The sequence below is a fragment of the Lissotriton helveticus genome, chromosome 6 (genome assembly GCF_964261635.1).
Source record: "Lissotriton helveticus chromosome 6, aLisHel1.1, whole genome shotgun sequence".
Taxonomy (NCBI): Eukaryota; Metazoa; Chordata; class Amphibia; order Caudata; family Salamandridae; genus Lissotriton; species Lissotriton helveticus.
The window spans coordinates 2,088,835,604-2,088,858,880 of NC_136067.1; the positions used below are offsets into that span (position 1 = coordinate 2,088,835,604).

At 45.6% G+C, this 23,277-nt stretch overlaps 1 long non-coding RNA gene across 1 annotated transcript in view; it reads right to left on the reverse strand.

Moving 5' to 3' along the window:
• Positions 1 to 3,600: 3,600 nt before the first annotated feature.
• LOC144762057 (uncharacterized) overlaps positions 3,601 to 23,277 on the reverse strand; it is a 56,216-nt gene continuing 36,539 nt past the window's right edge. The window contains exon 3 of the long non-coding RNA XR_013596033.1: positions 3,601 to 4,513. This is a non-coding gene — a long non-coding RNA (uncharacterized LOC144762057). The remainder of the gene's footprint in view (positions 4,514 to 23,277) is intronic.

Sequence of the window (23,277 nt, forward strand, 5' to 3'; positions counted from 1 at the left end):
AGTTGCACCTTGCACTAAAGTCCATCCCGAGGGACCATTAGTGATTGTGGGAAGGACTCCAAATTTTCCCAAAAATCAAGAAAGGCTGATATGCTGTGATATGCAGGTTGAAAAGTGGGAAACCTTAGAGGTTGCTTTTCATGCTAGGGGCACCCAAGTCGATTGAAAGACAGTTAGTGCAGTCTTTAGCCCGGGGGTCCCCCCTGACTTAGCAACTTATCATATCGGCCCGATATATGGAACATGTATTTTAGTAACATCTATTTATCCAATACCAGCTGTGAGGTAGACGGGCTGCTTGATGTACCCTTGCCATTGGGCATTATCTTTACTAATATAGAGGTTTTAAATCTATTAAAAATAGCCATGTCAAAAAGACCCCTGGACCACATGGGGTCGCTATGGACCTATAAGACAAATATGGAATTTTGGTCACCATTACATGCCAATGTCTTTAACACTGTGTCTAAGACATGCATTCCTGTATCTTGGTGCAAATAAGATTTTGTTCCAGTTTTCAAGAAGGATAGCTTGGTGGACCCTGCATGCTATCAACCCATCACCCTCCTTGATTCAGTCACAAAAATAATTGGGCACATAGTACTGGATCGCTTGTTAGAGTGGACATCATGAAATGAGATAGTTTCCCCAATTGAGTACGGGTTCAGGACAGGCCTTGGAACTACTGTGCACTCCCTTAATCTTCAGCTACTAGTAGCTAAATATAAGGATGCCATGGGTTCTTCCCTTCAACTGGCCTTCTTGGATTTATCCAGCCCCTTTGACTTTGTTAACTGGTCAAAGCTGTGGGTCATTTTAACATCTTCATTCCTGGAGGCGGATCTTGTTGCATTTTTACAACATCTCTATTGAGACTTGAAATTGACAGTTAGATATGGCAACAATGGTGAGTGCACACAAACCTTCTCAGGTAATTGTGGGGTCAGGCAGGGGTGTTTGCTTTCCCTGATCCTATACCTGCTCTACATTAATTAGTTTGAATCCGTTGTAGTAAATGTGGGGGCTGATGTGCCCGTAGTGAGCAGTGAGCCCATGCCGGCTCTCCTTTATGCGGATGGCGCTGTGCTACTGGCCAGGACTGCAAATGGCTTGAAGCAGTTGATTACGTTCCTTGTTGTTTTTTTGGAGAAGCTAGGTCTGCAGACTAATCTGTCAGACACACATAATGGTATGTGGACCACATAACATCAAAACGTGCCCCATTTGTGTTTGTCAGGAATCCATCGCTAGAGCGAGCCAGTTCCCATATTTAGGGATGATGTTCGTTAAGGTTGTTCATGGTCCCTGTGTGTTTTGAGTAGAGTAAGCCGGCATTCTTGCGCGGTTGGGTCTGTCTTCTCTCTAGTTACTACCTTGGGGGCAAGCCTATTATTCCTATTTTAGACATTTTCATGAGGAAGTGTCTTCCTTCCCTGATATATGGTTCAGGGATATGAGGACACAGGGACCTCATAAGGGCACAAGTGGAAGAGAACAGGGTCTGTTGACTGCCCTTGGGGGTTCCGTCGTCTACCTCCCATTTTATAGTCCAGCAGGAGTTTGGACTAGAATAGGTCATGGATCATATACGCCTCGCTCCCTTATTTCTATGGTGCTCAATTTGGCTAAATTAAGAGGCTGACTTTAGCTGTCTCTTTATCTCTGACTGCCTCTCCTGTCACCATGGTCCTAGCATCACCGTGGCTCAGATATATTAGAGAAACCACCCTTGCCCTAGGCTTCCCTCATGTCTTTGACAACCCTAGAAGCCTTACCAAGGAGGGTAAAGGGTGGATAGAGGATTGTTTCCTCTCCCATAGAAAGGCCGGTCAAGAGAGGGAGGAAGAAGGGAAACTATCTGTCAGAGATTTCTCCCTTGTCCAAACAGTGGACGCTGTAGCTCCTTTCCTGGTTCTTGTACAGAATTCCTGGGAAAGGGTGCTTTAACACGCTTTCGAACCTGCTCTAGCAGATGATTTCTGTGGTTCCCCTAAGGACAATTTGTATCTGCTGACATTTTACTATGCCCTCGTGATGAGACCTCACCTGGTCGCTGTTGCACCTAGTATTGTTTTGTACGTTTTGTGGCCCCTTGTTCAAAAGGTGATTCCACTTTTATGAAATCCAAACTTCAGGAGGTGGACAGCTGTGCTACTTTTTCTTCAGCAGCTGAAATGCCAATTGGTATGCAGAGCAGTTGGTTCTTGTTAAAGAACGCTCTACGGTTGCGAAAGTCAATGCTGTTTTAATAATGGTATTTATTGGGCATGATGTGTTTGAATCTGTTACTCTTTTATACATTTAAATATGTTGATGGCACATATACACTTGGTACTTGATGTATTCACTGTTTTTAGGGTCTTAGCATTTTTACATTGATATCTTTTGCACTTTATCTAATGCCTTCTGATTTTACTCTTTTGTAGCTAATTTTTTGGCCACAATTGTATATTGTGCCCTTTGATGTCTTTTTTTATGATCCATTGCTATGTGATCGAATGAAGAGATATTGAATTGTGTACCCTAGTTAGTTTTGGATGGACTATGGACCGTACTTTACATGTTTTTAGCTTTTGTCTTTTAATGACGATCAGTTAATTACTACTGTGTTATTTGCGTATTACCATGGAACCAATCTATTACATGTATGTATAAACTACTGAACATATCAGCCTTGGAAAGAAGACACTCATTGTTATCCATCGCCCTATGTATATCTCTTGGCTCCTCGGAGGCTTTTTCAACCCACAGGCGGAATACTCCCCAGATCCAAAACTGAGGTTTAGTAGACTGTTTGTGATTTATTTAACCAACCAGGACAGTCAACTTGGTTTTGTTTTCAAGCTGTCTGACTACTGAGGGCCTGATTCAGATTTCAGTGGATGTCAAATCTAAATGCCATAAGGTATTATGGGATTCATATTTCGGCGGACGGCATGTCCGTCACCTATGTGATGGAGTATCCCATCTGCCAAGATCCAAATCAGTCCCTTTGATTCTTTTTTACTTTTTCCCGCCCTATTTTTGTCATTTCTAATATCAAACTGAGGTTTTAAATTAATCATTTTACAACGTTTTGTCTGGTATTGCATTTTTATTGAGATACTTTTTAATGTTGTTAATATACTTTCATGGTGTGAAATCAGCAAAATAAGGCTGATGTTGATGACATGCAAAGCAGATACTAATACTTGCATACTGTTTGCTGTATCCAGCTTTTTGCAGAAGGCATGAGGTATAAACTTAAAATTAATGAAGTCCTGATGTTAGATTGAATACAAAGGGTGTACATATTTTTATGGAGTTTATTTTTAATGTCGTGAATGATATGATTTCTGTGATTCTAATGTATTCCTTTAGCATTTATGAAGCAAAAGAATTTGTTTAGCTGAAGTATATTATCAAGATTTTATACTTTTAAATTGTGGCATACATTTTGTATTTACTTACATTAATGGGCCAATGAACCAGAGCAAACAATAAAGTAAAGGTTTTTGTCTCTCAAAGGGTCTGTCCATTAAAACCTCACTGTTTACTTTAGTGCGATGTACAGTAATAAAATCTCTGTGCAGTGCAAACAAGAATGACACCCCACAATGGTAAAGCATTAAGATTTTATTGCGTATTTGGAGTTTCAACATTGGTTTAATCAATTACAGAACTACAAGCAAGGCATTCTACCTTTTCTCTGAAACAGTAACACACTGTACAAGACAAGGATACAGATGGAAGACAGACAGAAGGGAAAGTAACACAACACCTGGATCTGAATCTACCTATAGCCCCTGCCCTCATCCAAGGGACAGTGTCAAGGGGAGCTCTGCCCTCATCCAAGGGACAGTGTCAAGGGGATCCTCTGTCCTCATCCAAGGGACAGTGTCGAGGGGATCCTCTGCCCTCATCCAAGGGACAGTGTCAAGGGGATCCTCTGCCGTCATCCAAGGGACAGTGTCAAGGGGAGCTCTGCCCTCATCCAAGGGACAGTGTCAAGGGGAGCTCTGCCCTCATCCAAGGGACAGTGTCAAGGGGGTCAGCTGGTATTGTCAAAAGTAAATCATGCTTTGTGTCTGGCTCAACAAATACCCTTATCAGACACTCATTATGTGCTGCGGCCTCCGTATGGTCCCTAAACAGCGCCAACCGCTGAGCAAGCTCGAAGGTATTGTCAGAGATGGGCTATGCAAATCTATCTTCAGAAGACATGGGATTGATCTTATCCAGACACGTGTCTGTCTGCCACAAGTAATCTGCAATGTACAGGGAGTTACTGAATGCTTTGGGTTCACACAGGGCTGTCTAATATTCTGTCTAAAGGGGTATGATCAGAAAGACGCAGAGGTGTCAGCAAAGCACATCCTTCCCTCATCGAAGGGTCCTTCATGCAGTGGACTCTGGAAAGGATTCTTGATGTCGGTCACAGAAGAGCAAGATTTGTCCGGCGCCTCCATTGACAAGCGCAGGCGGAGCAGGAGCTTGTCATTAATAGGGGGTGGTGGAGGAGCAGATTAAATATCTAAGGAGCAAATGAAGAATAAAATCAATACAATTATGAAGCTGTAAAGATATAGACAAGCTAAACCTTGGATGCACTTGAGCAATTTACTCAATCACAGCATCCAACTTAACTTTTTAACCTGGCCTTACTCTCCACCTACTTAAAATTTTCTTGGTCAGCAGTAAGCCCATTTTAATCTCACCTTATGCACCAGCACTTGTCACCCAAAAAAACCTGCTCCGCTGCAATCAGGCGTCGTAACACACCGGAGAGGCACTCGGCCTCTCTGCTGGGGGCCCAATGAGAATGTGAGTAATTCAATGAGTGAGTGGCGGTGTGTGAGTGTCTGTATGGGTGTATGAGTGCATATGATAGGCACATACTTTTGGCATGCCCTAGGTACCCCCAATTGAGATCTAGGCGGATAGCTCCTATTTGCAAACAGCTAGGTACCCGCTGTCACAGTGATGCGTTGCATGCCTGAAAATCTGACTCCAGCATACTAATTCTCTGTGACGTTGCAAACTTTCTAGGTAAAATATGGATTAGTAGATAACACGCTTTGACCATGTAACTGACATAATCCTTTGGTATTTTAATATTTCTTAAATGATTTTATATAAGTAGCTATCCATTAATTTTGTTTTGTACTAAACATGGAATTGTACTGCATGACGGGTCATGCCGTTAACTCTTACGGCATAGACTTTTGCTGCTATACTTCCTGGTCTTCATTATAATTGTTTTTATCGCTCTTATTATTTTCTTAGATAGTTTGAACCAAACCAGATTTTGGATCATTGTAATCAATCTTCAGATCCTTTTGCACTTTAGGCACAGGCCCTTTTAAAGTCCGTATTCGTCAATTGGAGGTGAGGCAGATTTTACTAACTCTAGGCTCCTGCTTTTGTATGATGGTTATTAATTCATTATATCTAATGCACATGCACTTTTATGGACCCTTTCTCTCCCTCAGAGCTTTAGGAAGTCTGGACTCCAAGAAGGAAAATCCATGTTATTACGGACTTTAAAAAAAAAAAATTGATTGTTTACTATGCCTGTACTGTCAGTCAGTCAGTGAAATCACTTTATTCGATAAATTAAAATCATAAAAGTACAGTACACGATACACAATATAATACAATAATATGATCAATAAGACGTATGGGCGATGTTAAAAGAAGAATTAATACAACAGGATCAATTATAAAATACATTAAAGCTTAAAAACTCTTAAGAGAAATTTCATAGAAAAATATAAAACACATTTTCATGCAATGTTTAGGATTGGATACCTTTTTTTCCTAAGACGAACCACTGCAACTAGAAAACTGGCAATATTAAAAATATTCCATGTCTCATTTAGCAGTTGGAGATAAAGTAATGCCGGTCTAACCTGTAAAAAGGCCTTTCCCCTCAATTGAGGAACTAAAAATCTCCTGCGAATTTCATTGTAATAGTCACAGAACATTATAAAGTGCAGTGTATCCTGTGATGAGAAATTATCACAGGGACATGGACCTATGTCCTCTGGTTTACACCAGCCCTGCAGATTACCCAGCGAGAGCATTGCGGGGGCGTGAGTTATAGTTAGTTCATCTACCTATAAGGGACACTACAAATGGGGGTGGGGTCGCACACTACTCACACACCGGCGGTATCACTGTCTTCGCCATCCCTGGACACGTGTTTCAGGGTATCACCCCTCGTCAGCAGGGATAGTCCGTGTTCTGGGGTTGCCTATCCCTGCTGATGAGGGGTGATACCCCGAAACACGTGTCCAGGGATGGGGAAGACAGCGAAGATAGCAGAGAATCGAAAGAAGATGCATCGCGGAACACGTAACTACATTAACCAGCGTCCTTAGGGGCGATACCGCCGGTGTGTGAGTAGTGTGCGACCCCAACCCCATTTGTAATGTTAAAGCTCCCTTGAGCAGTTTGCTGACGAGCCTGGGACCCCGCACCTGCGCGCCTGAGTGGTACTTAACCTGGCAGATATTTGGCAGCCACCGGCAACCCCAGAACACGGCCTATCCCTGCTGACTAGGGTTGATACCCCGAAACACGTGTCCAGGGATGGCGAAGACAGCGAAGATAGCAGAGAATCGAAAGAAGATGCATCGCGGAACACGTAACTACATTAACCAGAGTCCTTAGGGGCGATACCGCCGGTGTGTGAGTAGTGTGCGACCCCACCCCAATTTGTAACCTATACCGGACACATTTCTCTGGTTTTTTTACGAGTGAAAGTCCAACTAACTATAACATCCCTGAAACCTGGTTTTTTTCAGTAAATTTGAAAGGCTTTTTAACTGCTAATTCCTAACTATAACTTTCCTGAAACCTCTGTTTTTTCAGTGAATGTCTAAGGTTTTTTAAATCCTAATTTCTAAATATGCCTACATAGGTAGGACATGTGCAGAAAGAGCGAGAAATGCGCAACAATAAGCAAGAGAAGTGCAGAAAAAGGCAACATAAGTCCAGAAAGAGTAAGAAAGGTGCAAAAAAAAATTTGAATTTGAATTTAATTTGAATTTGAATTTGAATTTAAAAACATTTATTGAGCGCACTTATACCAAGCGGTTTCATGGCGCTATTAAGGGTTACGACCAGCAGGTAGCAGCAAAAGCATTTTAAGTAGAAAAGGCGCTGGAAAAGAGAAAAGTTTTAAGATTTTCCCGGAACTCTAAGTAAGAGGGTGAGGTACGGAGCCCCAAGGGGAGGGAGTTCCAGAAAGTTGGTGCTAGGGCCGCAAATTTTGCCCCGCCAGCTTTCTTTTTCTTAAAGCGGGGTACGGTCAGGAGTGCCATGTGGGTTGAACGAAGTTCTCTGCCCGGTAAGTAGGGGCTGATAGCTGAGTTGATAAACTCGGGCGGAGTGCCCATCTTGGCCTGGTAAGTGAGGCAGCCCAGTTTGAATAGGGATCGTTCTCTCACAGGCAGCCAGTGCAGGGCCTTCAACAATGGGGTGGCACGATGGTATTTGGGCAATCCATAGATCAGGCGGGCAGCCTGGTTCTGCACCAGCTGCAAGCGATGTATGGCATAGGCCGGTGCACCATTGTAGATTATGTTTCCATAATCAAGGCGCGAAAGCACCATAGCCATTATGATGACCTTTAGCGCCGGGAGGGAGAAGAAACGGGATATTTTCCTGATTTTCCTGAGGGAGAAGAAACAGGAGGATACTACCGAGCTGACTTGGGGATGTACAGAAAGTTGTGCATTTAGCAGGATCCCAAGGGTCTTGACTTTGGGGACCGGGAGTGGGGGGGGGGTACCAAGTGAGGGGGGCCAAAAGGACGGGGACCATGGACTGCAGCCACCTCCAGTCAGGACTAACTCAGTCTTGTCTGGATTAAGCTTGAGGTGGTTGCAGTTCATCCAGTCCTGAATGAATAACATAACAGTTTGAACATTTAGGGCGGACGAAGGGGAATGGGAGAGGTTAAAGATTAGCTGGAGGTCGTCGGCATAGTTGAATACCGTGACCTCCAGCTGCTGCAACATAAAAATGAGGGGGTAGATGTAAAGGTTAAACAAAAGGGGGGAAAGTGACGAGCCCTGGGGGACGCCGCACTCCACCTTGCGTGGAGCGGCAGTGAAATCAGCAAGGTGGACCGCTTGAGCCCTATCGCATAGGAAGGATTCAACCCATGAAAGGGCTGAGCCCTCTATGCCCGCCGCCCTGACACGGGTGAGGAGGGTGGAGTGGTCCACCGTGTCAAAGGCGGCGGACGGGTCCAGAAGGATAAGGGCCTGTGAGAGATTGGTGTCGATGCCTTCGCGAAGTCCATCCATTACCGAAATCACTACCTTCTCTGTGGAGTGTAGCGGTCGGAAGCCTGCCTGACGAGGGGAGAGACAGTGGTTTGCTTCCACGTGAGCACTCAGGGTGGTGGTGACATGAGTTTCTAAAACTTTTCCCAAGTAGGGTAATAGGGAGATGGGACGGTAGTTGGAAGGGGATGAAGGGTTGACACCAGGTTTTTTCAGGATTAGAATAACGACCGCTGCTTTGTGACAGTTGGGGACAATGCCATGGCTGAGCGAGTCATTGAGGAGAGTGAGGGGGGGGGACAGGGCTGTTTAGGTAGATCCCTCTAAGAATGTGGGCAGGGCCGAAGTCTAGGGGAGAACCAGATTTTACCCGTTGAAGCAACGGGGGAAGAGAGTCCATGGTCAGAGGAGGAATAGTGGTTAGTTTGGTGGCAGTGGGAGGGGGAGAGGGATTAACGAAAGTTGGTGAGGAGAGGGGAATATTAATTTTGATTTTAGCAACCTTCTCAAGAAAGAAAGCATTGAGCGAGTTGCATAGATGCTGGGAAGGGGGGATCGTGGCCGTGGCTCTGTTGGATGCAGCTAATTCGTGCACCGTGGCAAAGATTTCTTTGGACTGGGACTCGGCCATTAAGACCCTGTTAGAGTAGAAAGCTGTCTTAGCCTCAAGTATGGCTTTTTTATAGATCTGGAGAGCAGATAGGTAAGCGGTTTTCAGCGTAGGGGAGTAGGCTCTCCTCCAAGCTCGCTCAGCTCTCCGCGTAGCTAGTTTCTTTGCCTTAAGGTCTGAGTTGAACCATCTGTTGGCTGCGTGAGCCCTTTTTACCGTGATGCGTCTCAGGGGAGCGAATTTGTTGCCTGATTGAGTTAGCCAGTTGTTGATGATTGCCAGCTGGGCAGGGGCGGCGAGGCCTGAGAGGTCGGGGCTGGTCCTGGCCAGGGACGAGCAAAAGGAAGGCATGTCAGCTTTGCCCCATTTCCTAGCCCAGATGTTCTTGCGGAGTGGAGGCTTCGCATCGGGGGCAAGGGCAAGGGAGAATGAGATAAGGGAATGATCATACCAGGAGCAGGGGGAGACGGTGGGGGGTGAGATGGGGAGTAAAAGGGTGGTCGGGGATCGAGGACGGTGGGACATGCGGGGGTATCATTTGTGACACAATCGTAGGAGGGGAGCGGGGAGGGAAGGCAGACAGGCCAAGGACAGACACCAGGGTTGCTACTGGGGAGGGGATGGTGCCAGGAATCCAATGGGAGATGAGCTGATATGGGGGGTAGGTGATCAGCCGGGCAGAGTGTGGTGCCCCTTGCCCCTGCCGGCCGCGGATGGGTGCAGACGGGCTTGCCTTTGGCGCACCTTGGGCGCGCTGACGGCGCGCCCGCTGCGCCCGTCCGCTGCGCCTCCGGGATGATGGCTCCATTTTGTATTGCCGAGGGGTGGGAGGGTGGGAGGGGCCGAGCACTGGACTGCTCGCCCTTCTCCTGCCCTCAACCAAGATGGCAGGGGCCCCAGCAGCGTCTTCTCGGCTGCAGGGGGAAGGTCTGGGGAAGCTGCAGACCACCGGCACACCAAGGTTTCTGAATGGCGGCGGGGGTGAAAACACAGGTAAAATACAATTGTGCAAACTAGTAAAATCAGTCCACAAAGTTAAAAACGTTAAGAGAAGTTAAAAGCCACAGTGGTTAAAAACGCTAAACACATAGATTATTTGCAGGCAAGTCCCGGCTTTTCGCCTCAGGACGCTTTTGCCACACTGCGCTCACTATCGTAGTCAGGGGGAATGTGAATTAGGGGCTTTTTGTATTGCCGAGGGGTGGGAGGGTGGGAGGGGCCGAGCACTGGACTGCTCGCCCTTCTCCTGCCCTCAACCAAGATGGCGGGGCCCCAGCAGCGTCTACTCGGCTGCAGGGGGAAGGTCTGGGGAAGCTGCAGACCACCGGCACACCAAGGTTTCTGAATGGCGGCGGGGGTGAAAACACAGGTAAAATACAAAAAGAAAAGAAGCAAGAGAAGTACAGAAAGAAGCAACAGAGGTGCAGAAAGAAGCCTACTTCGACTGTACCTTTCCACAGATTCGTACAAAGTAGCCTAATTATTAATCCTTTTCCCAAGATGTCTTAAACCTCCCTTTTCTCTTGAAGGTTTACTGTTCATCGACTGTTCAGAATTTGTTGGCCTACCAAATGTAAAACAGCAATCCTAACCCTGTCACTTTTGCAAGTCTGCCAAAGTTTGTGAAGGTATGCATGTGTGTGTCTCTGCTTTTACCTGGTGACATGTTACATAAAATTAAATGTGCAAAAACTTGAATATCTGTGTTTCAGACAACATACTCTGTAAATTTGTGTACAAGATGGTGCATGTATCCCTTTCTGCTCCTAATACAGGGCACATGCATATTCAATAGTACATTTGAGGGGCTCTATAACACCTACATAAAACATGTCTGCCTGTGCAACCGAATGACAGAGCAGAACTAACAAGATTTGACCATCTATAAGAGAAGCAACCCCATTTTAAGCTACCATCTTCAGATCCATAACACATGTGAGAATACATGTAAAAGTAGACATATACCTCAGTCATGAGAGCATGCAGACCTTTAAAATTAACAGCTTGCACTCCCCATTTCAAGAGAAGTGTAGAAAAAACTAAGAGATATGCAGAAAGAGTAATAATAGTGCAGAAAGAGGCAAGAGAAGTGCAGAAAGAGGCAAGACAATTGTAGAAAGAGATAAGAGAAGAGTAGAAAGAGGCAAGAGAGTTGCAGAAACAGGAAAGAAAACTGCAAAAAGAGGCAAGAGAGTTGCAGAAACAGGAAAGAAAACTGCAAAAAGAGGCAAGAGAGTTGCAGAAACAGGCAAGAGAGGTGCAGAAAGAGGGAACAGGGGTACCGAAAGAGGCAAGAGAAGTGCTGAAAGAAGGAACAGAAATGCGCAAAGAGGGAAGAGAAGTGCAAAAAGAAGCAACAGAGGTACAGAAAGAGGCAAGAGAAGTGCAGAAAGAACAAAGAGGTGCACAAAGAGACAAGAGAGGTGTACAAAGAGGGAAGACGAGTGCAGAAAGAGGCAACTGGAGTACAGAAAGAAGCAAGAGAGGAGCAGAAAGAAGCAAGAGCAGTGCAGAAAGAGGCAAGAGAAGTGCAGAAAGAGGCAAGAGAATTACAGAAATAGGCATGAGAAGGAGGGATGCAGAAAGAAGCAACATGGATGCAGAAAGAGGCAAGGGAAGTGCAGAAAGAAGCAACAGAGATGCAGAAAAAAGGCAAGAGAACTATAGAAAGAGGCAAGAGAGGTGCGCAGAAAGAGGGAAGAGGGATGTAGAAAGAAGCAAGAGAGGTGCTGAAAGAGGCAAATTGGGTACAGAAAGAGACAAGAGGGGTGTAGAAAGAGGCAAGAGAAAGGCACAAAGAAGCAACAGACGTGCAGAAAGAGGCAAGAGAAGTGCAGAAACAGGCAAGAGAGTTGCAGGAACAAGAAAGAGAGGTGCAGAAAGAGGGAACGGGTGCAGAAAGATGGAACAGGGGTGCAGAAAGAAGCAAAAGAAATGCTGAAAGAAGTAACATAGGTGAAGGAAAATGCAGGAGACATGCTGAAAGAAGGAACAGAAATGCAGAAAGGGCGAAGAGAAGTGCAAAAGAGGCAACCGGGGTGCAGAAAGAAGCAATGGAGATGCATAAAGAGGCAAGAGGGCTACAGAAAGAGGCAAGAGAAGTGCAGAAAGAGGCATGAGAAGTGCAGAAAGAGACAAGAGATGCGCAGCAAAAAGGCAAGACAGGTGCAAAAAGAGGCAAAAGAACTGCAGAAAAAACCAATAGAGGTGCATACAGAGGCCAGAGGAGTGCTGAAAGAGGCACGAGAAGTGCAGAACGAAGCAACAGAGTTACAGAAAGAGGCAAGAGAACTGTAGAAAGAGGACAGAGGGGTGCAGAAAGATGCAAGAGGGGTGTAGAAAGAGGCAAGAGAAGTCCAGAAAGAAGCAAGAGAAGGGCAAAAAGAAGCAACAGAGGTGCAGAAAGAGGCAAGATGGTTGCAGAAAGAGGCAAGATAAGTGCAAAAAAAGGCAAGAGAAGTACAGAAAGAAGGAAGAGAAGTGCAGAAAGAGGCAAGAGAAGTCAAGAGAGAGGTGTAGAAAGAAGCAACAGACAAGAGGGATGCAGAAAGAAGCAAGAGAGGTGGAGAAACATGCAAGGGAAGTGCAGAAAGAAGCAACAGAGGTGCAGAAAGAGGCAAGAGGGGTGCAAAAAGAGGCAAGAGAAATACAGAAAGAACCAGCAGTGGTGCAGAACGAGGCAAGAGAAGTGCAGAAAGAGGCCAGAAAGAAGCAAAAGAAGCTCAGAAAGCAGCAAGAGAAGTGTAGAAAGAGGCAAGAGAGGCACAGAGAAAGGCAAAACAGATGCAGAAAGAGGCAAGAGAATTGCAGAAAAAAGGCAAGAGGGGTGCAGAAACACGCAAGAGGGGTGCAGAAAGAAGCAAGAGAGGTAGAGAAACAAGCAAGAGAAGTGCAGAAAGAAGCAACAGAGGTGCAGAAAGAGGCAAGAGGGGTGCAAAAAGAGACGAGAAGTAAAGAAAGTACCAGCAGAGGTGCAGAGTGGAAGGGAATCCTAACATCTTACCAATAAAGCTACAATCTCATGAATACAAAACACTTGCTTATGCAGACGATGTGGCGCTGGTTACCCCGAATCCAGGGTCGGCTATTTTTGAAATTGAACAAGAGGCTGTAGCCTTTGGGGCAGTGTCAGGCTACTCACTGAATAAAGGGAAGGCACAAATTATACAAAATAACTGGGTGCACTTTCATGACACAAGGGTTGCTCCCGAGGTCACCTATCTAGGAATTAAGATCACGGCTGACTTAGATCGGCTTGTTGAAATCAATATGACCCCACTACTGAGGAAAATTAAAGCCAATACGGAAAGGATCAACAATCTGCACTTGACCCTGATGGGCAGAATTAACGTAATAAAAATGACAACATTCCCAAAAGTTTTATTTTTGTTTAGGTCCATTCCATTATTTTTTGATAACATATGGTTCAATAAGTTGGAAGCAATTTTGAATAAATTTATCTGGGTTAAAGGGAAGACAAGGAGAGCCTATAGACACTTAACAGTATCTAGAGAAAAGGGGGGATAGGGGGCCCCCGACTTTAGGCTCTATTACTGGGCTGCTGTCTTACAGTATTGTCGGGGGTTAATTGGCGGGGGGGATACAGATCACACAGCGGAAGCTAGGCCAAGGTTTACTAATGTATATACTACACTACTGGGCGAAGGGGCGGAGAATGGGTTTCTAAACACAACCGACTTCACTTATTTTAAACACACACGGTTCAAGACTTTAAAGGCGGCTTATAGGGTTTGGAAAGGATTGACAAAAAACTTGGATTAGGCAGATTTAATAACTATACGAGATTATACACAAACTGCTCACTACCAAGGGACATCTTCAGGGATCTCACTATGAGGGTCTGGCACAATAAGGGCATAGTGAAAATAGGGAATTTGCTTGATAGTCAGGGAAATATGCTACAGTTTGGGGCACTACAAACGAAATTCGGGATAGAACATAACAACTTTTACAAATATCTGCAAACCAGAAGTTTCTTAATGCAAAAACAAGGCGGCCCGGCAGGGCTGGGACAATGTAAAATTATGGATTACATAGAAACAACTAGTCTCTGTACAATAAGACAACTGTACGCAGAGCTGAAAGGTACCAAAACGGATGAAAGAGAGAAATATGCTAAAAAATGGACGGGTAAACTAGGGTCAGGGCGTGAAACTTTTCAGCTGTCATTGGATCTTGCTAGGACAGTGTTATGTTCTGCTACCCTGCAATCACAACACTTCAAGACAATATTCTCTCTGTACCATACCCCGGCTAGGATCGCCCAGTGGGGCCGCATAACAGGGATAACGTGCCCCCGATGTAATTCAGCGGGAGCAGACATTGTACATATGTTTTCTCAGTGCCCACAATTGTTTACTCTGAAAATGGCTATCGAAGAGTTCTTTGATAAAACACTTAGGATTAAGATTAAAATGACGGATGAACTAATTATTCTGGGGGTTGGGGATACGGTGGATGATATTTTTGTAGAGTTTACTTTTGTTGCACTTGCAGTCTATCGTATTTATATAGCAAGAAATTGGGTGGACAAGGCTCCCCCTTCATTTCAGGTCTGGATAGCAAGCCTATTATCTACGTACAACCTAGAAAAAGCAATCTATGTGAGGAAAGGCAAAAGAGCTAAGGTACTAGGTAGCAGAATATGGCAACCTATTACTAGGTGGAAAAGCAGCAGGTTAAACCTAGGGTAGTGTTCAGTAGGCTGTCAAGTTCTTAATGGGTATATATCTGTGTATTATTGAATTTAAATAGGCAATATATAGGTAATATGCTGTCATGGACAGACTTGGAGAACTCTGCAGTTATAATGTACTATAATTATAACAATGGAATGTAATGTATAGCATAAATTGTAAACTGTTTTGTGCTGTAACATATACAGGAATGCATGGAAAAATTTGCGGGGAGAAAAATAAAAAATAATATATATAAAAAAAAAAAGAAGTGCAGAAAGAGGCCGGAGAAGTGCAGAAAGAAGCAAGAGAAGCTCAGAGAGCAGCAAGAGAAGTGAAGAAAGAGGCAAGAGATGCACAGAGAAAGGCAAAACAGGTGCAGAAAGAGGCAAGAGAATTGCAGAAAGAAAGAACCAACAGAGGTGCAGACAGAGGCAAGAGGGATGCTAAAGAGGCAAGAGAAGTACAGAAAGAAGCAAGAGAACGGCAAAAAGAAGCAACAGAGGTGCAGAAAGAGGCAAGATGGTTGCAGAAAGAGGCAAGAGAAGTGCAAAAAAAGGCAAGAGAAGTACAGAAAGAAGCAAGAGAAGCGCATAAAGAGGCAAGAGAAGTCCAGAGAGAAGTGTAGAAAGAAGCAACAGAGGCTGCATAAAGAGGCAAGAGAAGTACAGAAAGAAGCTAGAGAAGTGCAGAAAGAGGCAAGAGAAGTGTAGCAAGAGGCATGAGAAGTGCAGAAAGAGGCAAGAGATGTGCAGAAAAAGGCAAGAGGGATGCAGAAACACACAAGAGGGATGCGGAAACAAGCAAGAGAGGTGGAGAATCACGCAAGGGAAGTGCAGAAAGAAGCAACAGAGGTGCAGAAAGAGGCAAGAGGTGTGCAAAAAGAGGCAAGAGAAATACAGAAAGAACCAGCAGTGGTGCAGAACGAGGCAAGAGAAGTGCAGAAAGAGGCCAGAGAAGTGCAGAAGGAATCAAAAGAAGCTCAGAAAGCAGCAAGGGAAGTGCAGAAAGAGGCAAGAGAGGCACAGAGAAAGGCAAAACAGGTGCAGAAAGAGGCAAAAGAATTGCAGAAAAAAGGCAAGAGGTGTGCAGAAACACGCAAGAGGGGTGCAGAAAGAAGCAAGAGAGGTAGAGAAACAAGCAAGAGAAGTGCAGAAAGAAGCAACAGAGGTGCAGAAAGAGGCAAGAGGGGTGCAAAAAGAGGCAAGAGAAATACAGAAAGAACCAGCAGTGGTGCAGAACGAGGCAAGAGAAGTGCAGAAAGGGTCAGAAAGAAGCAAAAGAAGCTCAGAAAGCAGCAAGAGAAGTGCAGAAAGAGGCAAGAGAGGCACAGAGAAAGGCAAAACAGATGCAGAAAGAGGCAAGAGAATTGCAGAAAAAAGGCAAGAGGGGTGCAGAAACACGCAAGAGGGGTGCAGAAAGAAGCAAGAGAGGTAGAGAAACAAGCAAGAGAAGTGCAGAAAGAAGCAACAGAGGTGCAGAAAGAGGCAAGAGGGGTGCAAAAAGAGACGAGAAGTAAAGAAAGTACCAGCAGAGGTGCAGAGTGAGGCAATAGAAGTGCAGAAAGAGTCCGGAGAAGTGCAGAAAGAAGCAAGAGAAGCTCAGAGAGCAGCAAGAGAAGTGAAGAAAGAGGCAAGAGATGCACAGAGAAAGGCAAAACAGGTGCAGAAAGAGGCAAGAGAATTGCAGAAAGAAAGAACCAACAGAGGTGCAGACAGAGGCAAGAGGGATGCTAAAGTGGCAAGAGAAGTACAGAAAGAAGGAAGAGAACGGCAAAAAGAAGCAACAGAGGTGCAGAAAGAGGCAAGATGGTTGCAGAAAGAGGCAAGAGAAGTGCAAAAAAGGCAAGAGAAGTCCAGAGAGAAGTGTAGAAAGAAGCAACAGAGGTTGCAGAAAGAGGCAAGAGAAGTACAGAAAGAAGCTAGAGAAGTGCAGAAAGAGGCAAGAGAAGTGCAGCAAGAGGCATGAGAAGTGCAGAAAGAGGCAAGAGATGTGCAGAAAAAGGCAAGAGGGATGCAGAAACACACAAGAGGGATGCGGAAAGAAGCAAGAGAGGTGGAGAATCACGCAAGGGAAGTGTAGAAAGAAGCAGCAGAGGTGCAGAAAGAGGCAAGAGGGGTGCAAAAAGAGGCAAGAGAAATACAGAAAGAACCAGCAGTGGTGCAGAACGAGGCAAGAGAAGTGCAGAAAGAGGCCAGAGAAGTGCAGAAGGAATCAAAAGAAGCTCAGAAAGCAGCAAGGGAAGTGCAGAAAGAGGCAAGAGAGGCACAGAGAAAGGCAAAACAGGTGCTGAAAGAGGCAAAAGAATTGCAGAAAAAAGGCAAGAGGTGTGCAGAAACACGCAAGAGGGGTGCAGAAAGAAGCAAGAGAGGTAGAGAAACAAGCAAGAGAAGTGCAGAAAGAAGCAACAGAGGTGCAGAAAGAGGCAAGAGGGGTGCAAAAAAGAGACAAGAGTAGTAAAGAAAGAACCAGCAGCGGTGCAGAGTGAGGCAATAGAAGTGCAGAAAGAGGCCGGAGAAGTGCAGAAAGAAGCAAGAGAAGCCCAAAAAGCAGCAAGAGAGGTGCAGAAAGAGGCAAGAGATGCACAGAGAAAGGCAAAACAGGTGCAGAAAGAGGCAAGAGAATTCCAGAAAGAAAGAACCAACAGAGGTGCAGACAGAGGCAAGAGGGATGCTAAAGAGGCAAGAGAAGTACAGAAGAACCAACAGAGGTACAGAAAGAGGCATGAGAACTGTAGAAAGTGGGAAGAGAGGTGCAGAAAGTGGGAAGAGGGGTGCAGAAATACGCAAGAGGGGTGCAGAAAGAAGCAAGAGAGGGGGAAAAACAATCAAGACAAGTGCTAAAAGAAGCCACAGAGGTGCAGAAAGAGGCAAGATAAGTGCAAAAAAGGCAAGAGAAGTACAGAAAGAAGCAAGAGAAGCGCAGAAAGAGGCAAGAGAAGTCCAGAGAGAAGGGCAGAAAGAAGCAACAGAGGTTGCAGAAAGAGGCAAGAGAAGTACAGACAGAAGCAAGAGAAGTGCAGAAAGAGGCAAGAGAAGTGCAGCAAGAGGCATGAGAACTGCAGAAAGGCAAGAGATGTGCAGAAAAAGGCAAGAGGGATGCAGAAACACACAAGAAGGATGCAGAAAGAAGCAAGAGAGGTAGAGAAACAAGCAAGAGAAGTGCAGAGAGAAGCAACAGAGGTGCAGAAAGAGGCCAGAGAAGTGCAGAAAGAAGCAAAAGAAGTTCAGAAAGCAGCAAGACAAGTGCAGAAAGAGGCAAGAGAGGCACAGAGAAAGGCAGAACAGGTGCAGAAAGAGGCAAGAGGGGTGCAGAAAGAAGCAAGAGAGGTAGAGAAACAAGCAAGAGAAGTGCAGAAAGAAGCAACAGAGGTGCAGAAAGAGGCAAGAGGGGTGCAAAAAGAGACAAGAGAAGTAAAGAAAGAACCAGCAGAGGTGCAGAGTGAGGCAATAGAAGTGCATAAAGAGGCTGGAGAAGTGCAGAAAGAAGCAAGAGAAGCTCAGAAAGCAGCAAGAGAAGTGCAGAAAGAGGCAAGAGATGCACAGAGAAAGGCACAACAGGTGCAGAAAGAGGCAAGAGAATTGCAAAAAGAAAGAAGCAACAGTGGTGCAGACAGAGGCAAGAGGGATTCTAAAGAGGCAAGAGAAGTACAGAAAGAAGCAAGAGAAGGGCCAAAAGAAGCAACAGGGGTGCAGAAAGAGGCAAGATGGTTGCAGAAAGAGGCAAGATAAGTGCAAAAACAGGCAAGAGAAGTACAGAAAGAAGCTAGAGAAGTGCAGAAAGAGGCAAGAGAAGTGCAGCAAGAGGCATGAGAAGTGCAGAAAGAGGCAAGAGATGTGCGGAAAAAGGCAAGAGGGATGCAGAAACACACAAGAGGGATGCGGAAGGAAGCAAGAGAGGTGGAGAAACACGCAAGGGTAGTGCAGAAAGAAGCAACAGAGGTGCAGAAAGAGGCAAGAGGGGTGCAAAAAGAGGCAAGAGAAATACAGAAAGAAGCAGCAGTGGTGCAGAACGAGGCAAGAGAAATGCAGAAAGAGGCCAGAGAAGTGCAGAAAGAAGCAAAAGAAGCTCAGAAAGCAGCTAGAGAAGTGCATAAAGAGGCAAGAGAGGCACAGAGAAAGGCAAAACAGGTGCAGAAAGAGGCAAGAGAATTGCAGAAAAAAGGCAAGAGGGGTGCAGAAACATGCAAGAGGGGTGCAGAAAGAAACAATGGAGGTGCAGAAAGAGGCAAGAGGGCTGCAGAAAGAGGCAAGAGAAGTGCAGAAAGAGGCATGAGAAGTGCAGAAAGAGACAAGAGATGTGCAGTAAAAAGGCAAGACAGGTGCAGAAAGTGGCAAAAGAACTGCAGCAAAAACCAATAGAGGTGCAGACAGAGGCCAGAGGGGTGCTGAAAGAGGCACGAGAAGTGCAGAACCAAGCAACAGAGTTACAGAAAGAGGCAAGAGAACTGTAGAAAGAGGCAAGAGATGCACAGAGAAAGGCACAACAGGTGCAGAAAGAGGCAAGAGAATTGCAAAAAGAAAGAAGCAACAGAGGTGCAGACAGAGGCAAGAGGGATTCTAAAGAGGCAAGAGAAGTACAGAAAGAAGCAAGAGAAGGGCAAAAAGAAGCAACAGGGGTGCAGAAAGAGGCAAGATGGTTGCAGAAAGAGGCAAGATAAGTGCAAAAACAGGCAAGGGAAGTACAGAAAGAAGCTAGAGAAGTGCAGAAAGAGGCAAGAGAAGTGCAGCAAGAGGCATGAGAAGTGCAGAAAGAGGCAAGAGATGTGCAGAAAAAGGCAAGAGGGATGCAGAAACACACAAGAGGGATGCGGAAAGAAGCAAGAGAGGTGGAGAATCACGCAAGGGAAGTGTAGAAAGAAGCAGCAGAGGTGCAGAAAGAGGCAAGAGGGGTGCAAAAAGAGGCAAGAGAAATACAGAAAGAACCAGCAGTGGTGCAGAACGAGGCAAGAGAAGTGCAGAAAGAGGCCAGAGAAGTGCAGAAGGAATCAAAAGAAGCTCAGAAAGCAGCAAGGGAAGTGCAGAAAGAGGCAAGAGAGGCACAGAGAAAGGCAAAACAGGTGCTGAAAGAGGCAAAAGAATTGCAGAAAAAAGGCAAGAGGTGTGCAGAAACACGCAAGAGGGGTGCAGAAAGAAGCAAGAGAGGTAGAGAAACAAGCAAGAGAAGTGCAGAAAGAAGCAACAGAGGTGCAGAAAGAGGCAAGAGGGGTGCAAAAAAGAGACAAGAGTAGTAAAGAAAGAACCAGCAGCGGTGCAGAGTGAGGCAATAGAAGTGCAGAAAGAGGCCGGAGAAGTGCAGAAAGAAGCAAGAGAAGCCCAAAAAGCAGCAAGAGAGGTGCAGAAAGAGGCAAGAGATGCACAGAGAAAGGCAAAACAGGTGCAGAAAGAGGCAAGAGAATTCCAGAAAGAAAGAACCAACAGAGGTGCAGAAAGAGGCATGAGAACTGTAGAAAGTGGGAAGAGAGGTGCAGAAAGTGGGAAGAGGGGTGCAGAAATACGCAAGAGGGGTGCAGAAAGAAGCAAGAGAGGGGAAAAAACAATCAAGACAAGTGCTAAAAGAAGCCACAGAGGTGGAGAAAGAGGCAAGGGAAGTGCAGAAACAACCAACAGAGGTGCAGAAAGAGGCAATAGAAGTGCAGAAAGAGGCCGGGGAAGTACAGAAAGAAGCAAGAGAAGTGCAGAAAGAAGCAAGAGAAGTGCAGAAAAAGGCAGGAGAAGAGCAGAAGGAGGCAAAAAATACACAGAAAAAGGCACGAGAAGTACAAAAAAAAAGCATCAGGTGCAGAAAGAGGCAAGGGAGTTGTAGAAAGAGGAAAGAGGTGTGCAGAAAGAAGCAAGAGAGGTGCAGAAAGAGGCAAGAGACATCCAGAAACAAACAACAGAAATGTAGAAATAGAAGTACAGATAGAGGCAAGAGAGTTCAGAAAGTGGAAGGAGGGGTCCTAAAAGAGGGAAGAGGGGTACAGAATGAGGCAACAGGTGCAGAAAGAAGCAGGAGAGGTAAAGAAAGAAGCAAAATGGATGCAGAAAGAGGCAAGAGAAAGGCACAAAGAAGCAACACAGGGGCAGAAGAAGGCAAGAGAACTGCAGAAAGAGGCGATAGAGTTGCAGATAGAGGCAAGAGAAGTGCAGAAAAAAACAACAGAGGTGCAGGAAGAGGCAAGAGGGGTGCAGGTAGAGGCAAGAGAAGTACAGAAAGATCAACAGAGGTGCAGAAAGAGGCAATAAAAGTGCATAAATATGCCTGAGTAGTACAGAAAGAAGCAAGAGAAGTGCAGAAAGAGGCAAAGGATGTGCAGAAAAAGGCAAGAGAGGTGCAGAAAGAAGCATGAGAACTGCAGAAAGGCCCAACAATGGTGCAGACAGAGGCAAGGAAGGTGCTGAAAGAGGAAAAGGAAGTACAGAAAAAAGCAACACAGGTGCATAAAGAGGCAAGGGAGGTGCAGAAAGAGGGAAGAGAGGTGCAAAAAGAAGCACAAGAGATGCAGTAAGAGGCAAGAGACATCCAGAAACAAGCAACAGAAATGTAGAAAGAGAAGTGCAGATAGAGGCAAGAGAGGTGCAGAAAGTAGAAGGAGTGCTGCAGAAAGACGCAAAATGGATGCAGAAAGAGGCAAGAGAAGTGCAGAAAGAAGCAACAGAGTTGCAGAAAAAGGCAAGAGAACTATAGAAAGAGGCAAGAGAGGTGCAGAAGGAGGCAAGAAAGCTGCGCAGAAAAAAGGGAAGAGGGATGTAGAAAGAAGCAAGAGAGGTGCCGAAAGTGGCGAATTGGGTGCAGAAAGAGGCAAGAGAACTGCAGAAACAGGCAAGAGAGATGCAGGAACAAGAAAGAGAGGTGTAGAAAGAGGGAACAGGTGCAGAAAGAGGGAACAGGGGTGCAGAAAGAAGCAAAAGAAATGCTGAAAGAAGTAACACAGGTGAAGGAAAATGCGAGAGACGTGCTGAAAGAAGGAACAGAAATGCAGAAAAGGGGAAGAGAAATGCATAAGAGGCAACTGGGGTGCAGAAAGAAGCAAGAGATGTGCAGAAAGAAACAATGGAGGTGCAGAAAGAGGCAAGAGGGCTGCAGAAAGAGGCAAGAGAAGTGCAGAAAGAGGCATGAGAAGTGCAGAAAGAGACAAGAGATGCGCAGTAAAAAGGCAAGACAGATGCAGAAAGAGGCAAAAGAACTGCAGAAAAAACCAATAGAGGTGCAGACAGAGGCCAGAGGGGTGCTGAAAGAGGCACGAGAAGTGCAGAACGAAGCAACAGAGTTACAGAAAGAGGCAAGAGAACTGTAGAAAGAGGACAGAGGGGTGCAGAAAGATGCAAGAGGGGTGTAGAAATAGGCAAGAGAAGTCCAGAAAGAAGCAAGAGAAGGGCAAAAAGAAGCAACAGAGGTGCAGAAAGAGGCAAGATGGTTGCAGAAAGAGGCAATATGAGTGCAAAAAAAGGCAAGAGAAGTACAGAAAGAAGCAAGAGAAGCGCAGAAAGAGGCAAGAGAAGTCCAGAGAGAAGGGCAGAAAGAAGCAACAGAGGTTGCAGAAAGAGGCAGGAGAAGTACAGACAGAAGCAACAGAAGTGCAGAAAGAGGCAAGGGAAGTGCAGCAAGAGGCAAGAGAAGTGCAGAAAGAGGCAAGAGATGTGCAGAAAAAGGCAAGAGGGGTGCAGAAAGAGACAAGAGGGATGCAGAAAGAAGCAAGAGAGGTAGAGAAACAAGCAAGCGAAGTGCAGAAAGAAGCAACAGAGGTGCAGAAAGAGGCCAGAGAAGTGCAGAAAGAAGCAAAAGAAGTTCAGAAAGCAGCAAGAGAAGTGCAGAAAGAGGCAAAAGAGGCACAGAGAAAGGCAAAACAGGTGCAGAAAGAGGCAAGAGGGGTGCAGAAACACGCAAGAGGGGTGCAGAAAAAAGCAAGAGAGGTAGAGAAACAGGCAAGAGAAGTGCAGAAAGAAGCAACAGAGGTGCAGAAAGAGGCAAGAGGGGTGCAAAAAGAGACAAGAGAAGTAAAGAAAGAACCAGCAGAGGTGCAGAGTGAGGCAATAGAAGTGCATAAAGAGGCCGGAGAAGTGCAGAAAGAAGCAAGAGAAGCTCAGAAAGCAGCAAGAGAAGTGCAGAAAGAGGCAAGAGATGCACAGAGAAAGGCACAACAGGTGCAGAAAGAGGCAAGAGAATTGCAAAAAGAAAGAACCAACAGAGGGGCAGACAGAGGCAAGAGGGATGCTAAAGAGGCAGGAGAAGTACAGAAAGAAGTAAGAGAAGGGCAAAAAGAAGCAACAGGGGTTCAGAAAGAGGCAAGATGGTTGCAGAAAGGGGCAAGATAAGTGCAAAAACAGGCAAGAGAAGTACAGAAAGAAGCAAGAGAAGTGCAGAAAGAGGCAAAGGATGTGCAGAAAAAGGCAAGAGAGGTGCAGAAAGAAGCATGAGAACTGCAGAAAGGCCCAACAATGGTGCAGACAGAGGCAAGGAAGGTGCTGAAAGAGGAAAAGGAAGTACAGAAAAAAGCAACACAGGTGCATAAAGAGGCAAGGGAGGTGCAGAAAGAGGGAAGAGAGGTGCAAAAAGAAGCACAAGAGATGCAGTAAGAGGCAAGAGACATCCAGAAACAAGCAACAGAAATGTAGAAAGAGAAGTGCAGATAGAGGCAAGAGAGGTGCAGAAAGTAGAAGGAGTGCTGCAGAAAGACGCAAAATGGATGCAGAAAGAGGCAAGAGAAGTGCAG